Genomic DNA, 6061 nt, shown 5'->3' with positions numbered 1-6061 from the left:
TAATTTATGATAAAAGAAATATAATATTGATTGTTTCCCTTGCAAAACCCCATCAATGGAGGCCAGCCATGTGCGTGCTCCCTGGGTGCCTCGTAATACAACATCTTATATAATACGAGCCCCAAGCTGTAGAGGAATTCCTGGCGTGATAAATATTCCTTCCCTCTCCACCCTTGTCTCGACTTGTTTTAATATGTTGTCCTATGCTCTTAAAAAAGTAGACTAGGAGTGGGGCATAGATAGCTACGGCTCCATGAAAGGTCTCTTGAGAGTTCGCCATAGGAGCTAATGCAACACTAATGAACTTGAACCAAACCTTGATAGGTGCATAGAAATCTTGTATGAAAAGCTTGAGCAAAGAGTAGAATGTAGCAGAGATTGAGGCAAAATCCATTGAAGAAAAGACTTTTAAGCGACATCTGGCAATGGCTACAATCGTATTGATAGGGTGTAGCTGCAGGGCCTTGGCTAGAATAGGGTGGTGAAGGAAAAATGGTGCAAAGAAAGAGCTAAGGGAGAAGGAGGAGAGGGAAAAGGAGGAGGAGAAAAAGGAGAATGTTATGGAGAAAGAGGAGGGTGAGGATGCTACTACTGCAAACAAATATTGATGGGAGGAGGAAGAAAAATGGCATGTTATTGCCAAGGTGAATATTTTCTACCTCAGACTATTGTAAGAGCTTGACTTTTGGATCAAGCTTTGAGTTCTATGAGTTTCGATCACCACATCTCTCGACGATCACCAAGTCACAAGAAACAAATCTTGGCACAACATCCACCATAGCATCACGCGCATGAGCAAGCTTTTGTCTTGCAACCTCTCACGTTCAAATGTTTCTTCAAATGATGTGAGAACACACTTTCTCCACTCAACCTACACTAGCCCATTCGATTGATTGAAATTGGTTGTCAATGACTGAATATGGAATTCAAGGAAAGATATAATGCATGAGTTGAGTTAAATGGTGTGTTGCATAGGCTGTCAATGGTGACAATCTTATCATACCCCCATATCTATAGATAAGATTTCTCAAAGATTTTCTCCCCCTTTTATGATTGTTGAAAGATATGCCTTTTATAAATGTTGAAAGATATGCTTCCAAAATCAAATATAAAGCCTCAATTTTTTTTAATCTGTGGGCATGATTCAAAATCTAACAAATTTTGGTTAGTTTGTGACAAATTCCGAATGGCGTGAGACAAAATCTAGTAGAAGTGAACTCCAAAAGTAAAGCCTATCGGCTAAATATCATTTACACATTCTGATGCATGTCAAATGTGATTTTATATTACTTTTATTACTATTTTAGAATTTTCATGTATCATTTAAACATTCTTGTTGAGATAATGGGTGTTACACACATTGCATAATATTGTTATATTGTATTATATTATTTAATTATGTAATGTTGTACCTATGATCACCTAGATGGACATGTAACATGTAAAGCTTCCCATGGGATATATTTGATGAGTTGTATTGTACTTCATTGTGATAATATTTCATGTAATTATTTAATATTGGGAAAAAATAATTTCAATATTAAATGTGGGGTCAATGGTTGAGGTAGCACATGGTTTTAGCACATGATTTATGTAATATGATTTAGTTTTGTGAGACTTGCTACTATACAAGCAGCCACAAGGGTAGTTGTTGGTGTGAGAAGACAAAAGGTAAAAAGAAAGAGTTAACCAGGACAAGGCTTGACAGGTTAGCCAAGGGAGCATTTGTGAAGGTTGGAAGCATGGCATGGGATGTGTGGATTCATGATTGTTCACATAGATTGCTCGGTGGTGGCTATGACTTTGAAGGCTTCCATGATTGTATTTCAATATTTTTTTTTGCTGAATAATACATGGTGATGGATGCTTTTGGAGGCTAGGTTTTTTCCTTCAATAAGGGTTTCCTAGGGTATATCTTGTGTCACATTTTTGTGGGTATGTTGTCTATTCTCTTGCATGTGGATTTTAATTTCATATCTATTATAGGTTATGTAGAAACAGATATATTCTTTATCGCAAGTTTCATTACAAGTGGTATCAGAGCTATGGTTTTATTATTATAACCCTAGATTGAATCCATGGGAATGCATGAGAGGATAAAAGAAAGGGCAAGATATATGAGTTATTTATTGCAGATCTGAGGGTTTTTGGATTTGTTGTTATGATGAGATATTGGTAATTTTTGGACATGCGAAATTATGGACAAAAGAGTTGTTCAGATGCTACATTTAAATGAGGTTTTTAGGGGGTGGCTTGTGGTAATGATCTCTTGGATAAAAATAGACCTTCCCATTGGATTTGGGTTGATGTTTTCATAAATTTTGATATATAATTTGCCCTAGTTTGGCTATTTTTAGAGGAAATACAAAGGTTTTTTAGTTTCAGCCTATGATGGCTATCAAATTTAATCCTATCAAAATTTTTGTCACAAAAAAAAATGTATTGAAAATGGTAAAAATAATGTCTTAGTGAAATGACCATAACTTTCTCTTAGGATATCAGATTTCAGACTTCTTATAGGAGTTAGAAAGCTAATTCAAAGTACTACAACATGGTGTAGGTTTGGTTCTATGATTTTGAAATTTTGTTAGATTTTAAGAGCCTAAAAGTTAGAAGTTATTTATTTTGAGCACAGATTAGGGCATAACTTGGGCATACAGAGTCAAATTTTAGATTTTGAATAGTCAACGAAAAACTCTTGGAGACCTGTACACATTGGTTCAGATTTGGTGCAAGTTTGACATGGTTTATTTGGTGATATATTAATCTGAATAGTTTATGGCATATATTGACTATGGTAACATTGTGAGTTTATGACATTGTATGTTTGGAGATTTAAGATTTAGTGTCATTGTATACTCAGTTCATATTTCAGATTGGTCTTATGATGATATGGTTATCAGTGTTTGGTTTGGATATGTATGATGACTTGTTGGGTCTACAAGTCGTGCAGTGTTGTAAGTGGTCTATACTTATAGGTTGCATTTATGGCTTGGTTATGGGTTGTCTTTGCCCATTGATCTTTTATTATTAATGCATATTCATATTGGTGGCTTGGATTTGGGTTGTCTATTCCCTAATTCACATGATTTGATAATTTTTCCTTCATGTAGAAGCGATGAGATAATGTTACCAGGTATACCCATGGTGGAGGACTATGGTTGACTATTCTATGTTGACAAGTTGGACACATAGAGAGTTTGATGCTCAATTCATGGATGTGATCATGGTGCCATGTATTTTGGCATGACATGATTGGATATATAGGTACATATTTGATGTTCATTAGTTTGGATTTTTGATTTGATTATGTTGATATATCTTCTTGGTTGAGGATCATGTTTATTTAGTTTCTTTTGAGGAGCTCATGATTTGAATTTTGAGTTCTTTGATGGTTTGATTTCTTGGTTGAGTCTAATTGTTAGAGGATAGTTTTTCATCATGATGTCATAGATAGCTTGGATACATAGTTTAGTGGGAGCTTGTGATAGTGATGAGGTGACAATGTAGGATTAGTTCCTAGTTTGGTTTGTATCTTCTTGCAGGTTTGGAGACCTTGGTTTTACTTGGTACTGACACTTTGGTTGTGTGAGTGTAGACCTAGAGGATCTTCATGTAGGAGATGAATTTTATGATGCCATAGGTGACTTGGTACCACAATTGAGTGGGAGCTTTTGGTATTGATATATTTATTGAGTGTGTGTACATGTTGGACATTTGTCTTAGATCATGTTGTTGCAAAAGTGTCTTTGACATTTGCATGGTGCACTTGGTTATATTCAAGGTGTGTGAAGATGGTTAGATCTTGAGGACTCATAGAGTTCTTTTTTATCTTCATGGTGTGTGAAGATTGTTCTTCATGGCATGTGGAGATGGTTTTCTTCATGGTGTGTGGATATGGTTGAATCTTGAGGACTTATAGGGTTCTTGGTAAAGGTGTGGTTAATGCTTTTATTTGACATGTTATCCTTGGTGTGAGGATTATTTTATTATTATGTCATGATATGCTCTTGATATGCGTTTAGAATTTTAACATGTTATAGTATGTTCATATGGAGCATGTTGTCTCTTTGGTTGAGATGGTAAGATCATGTTGTCATGTTTATGTTCCTAAGGCCATGGTTGGAACTTTGACAATGAGCTTGGTTTAGTTTCTTGGTATTGACTACATTGATCATAAGCTGGATTCTTAAAGATATTGCTATGTTGCATTTGGAGTTGGCATGGATTGATTGGTTACATTTGCTCATGGATACTTAGAGACAATGGTAATGCTGATTTCTCTTGGATTATATAAATATTTGTTGGGACAGTTGATGGTTATAGTAGGAAGTCTAAGGGGCATTCACTTGATATGGAATTGAGAAGAGATTATTCTTAGATGAGTCTTGGTGGACACTTGGATAATTTGATGAGCATTCTCATTCCTAACTCTTGGTCTACTCGACAGTTTGCTACTTGAGAGGTATAACCCATTGTTTCTCTTAGGTGCATTATGTTTATGCTTTTCTTTCATGGATATGGATCTTGAGCTACGGTACATGAGTTAGTTATGGAGGGTTCACTTGAGAGATGGTTTAGCATTGATTATCTCCATTTGCATATGTTGTTATGTTGGTTGAGTTCAGGAGATGGTTTTATATTGGGCATATTCCTTCAATTAGGAATGGTTATTCCTTGATTTAGGAATGGTTTATGAGTTTGATCTTCTTGTGAGAGGCTTACATCCATGATTAGTTATATGGTATGGTTTGGGTGTTGTTGAGGGTTCTTGGTTGGGGTTTTACGAACGAGATCATACTTGCATAGTTTACATCTAGAGGTGTGTGTAGAAGGACATGATATAGGTTATGATTTGCATGATTTCTCTCTAGTCTTGGTTATCTTCTTGGATGTCTAGTTTTCAATTACATTGGATTTGAGATTGGTTATAGATTGTGATCACTCGTTTGTCCTCACATATATCATGTGAGAGTGACATGGTTATTTATTTATCTTTTTCCTCTATTGGTTGTGGAGAACTTGGTAGAGCATTAGAGACTTATTATGAGATAATTGTTCTTGTAGGTTATCGATTTATGTATTTTGGATTTCCTTGAGACTACATGGATTCACTTCTTTGAGATGTTGTGAGTGGATTGGTTATAGATTTGACATTATATTTTTTAGTGGGAGCTTCTTGGTATATATATGGCAGGTGTTGCTCTTGAGGCTTGTGAGTGTAGGTTATAGATTGGATATGTTGATGTTGTCAGATTCACTTGGTATAAATTTGGAGGTATAGTAGTTGGATGGGTTTGACACTTGCTATGGGTGCTATTTTAGCTATGGATATTTTGACAACTAAGGATACATGTGATTACTTTTGGATTAGATTTTTTGTGCTTGACATTTTAGTTGGTATAGGATTTTATGATCTTTTAATGTGACAGGTTGGGTGGCTTTCTCTTTGGATTACTTCTATGTATGTTCGGTGGTAGTGGCATAATAGGAGGTGAGATCATTCATGTTTGAGAAGCTGGATACTTTGATTTTGCCACTTGTACCAGGATGGAGCACTTTGTGTAATTTGATCCATGATGCTCAATATGCTAGGAGGGATTGTTCCCTTGTTCATTTATGTGGCTACGGATTGACCCTATGCAATGTATACAACAAGTGGAAGATTGTTGAGATAATGGGTGTTGCACACATTGTATAATATTGTTATATTGTATTATTTTATTTTATTTTATTATGTAGTTTTGTACCCAAGACCACCTAGATGGACATGCAACATGTAAAGGTTCCCATGGGATATGCTTGATGAGTTGTATTGTAGTTCATTGCGATAATATTTCATGTAACTATATAATATTGGGGAAAAGAATTAAATTTCCAATATTAAATGTGGGGTCAAGGATTTAGGTAGCACATGGTTTTAGCACATGGTTTATGTAATAGGTCACTTGGTGGTTTTGTGGGACTTGCTACTGTATAAGCAGCCATAAGGGTAGTTGTTGGTGTGAGAAGACAAAAGGCAAAAGGAAAGAGTTGAGTAGGACAAAGCTTGATAGGCCAG

This window comes from Cupressus sempervirens, chromosome 1, assembly GCF_028749045.1.
Source record: "Cupressus sempervirens isolate cs-2001-9-10 chromosome 1, ASM2874904v1, whole genome shotgun sequence".
NCBI classification, from domain to species: Eukaryota; Viridiplantae; Streptophyta; class Pinopsida; order Cupressales; family Cupressaceae; genus Cupressus; species Cupressus sempervirens.
This window is presented reverse-complemented; position numbering follows the sequence as displayed.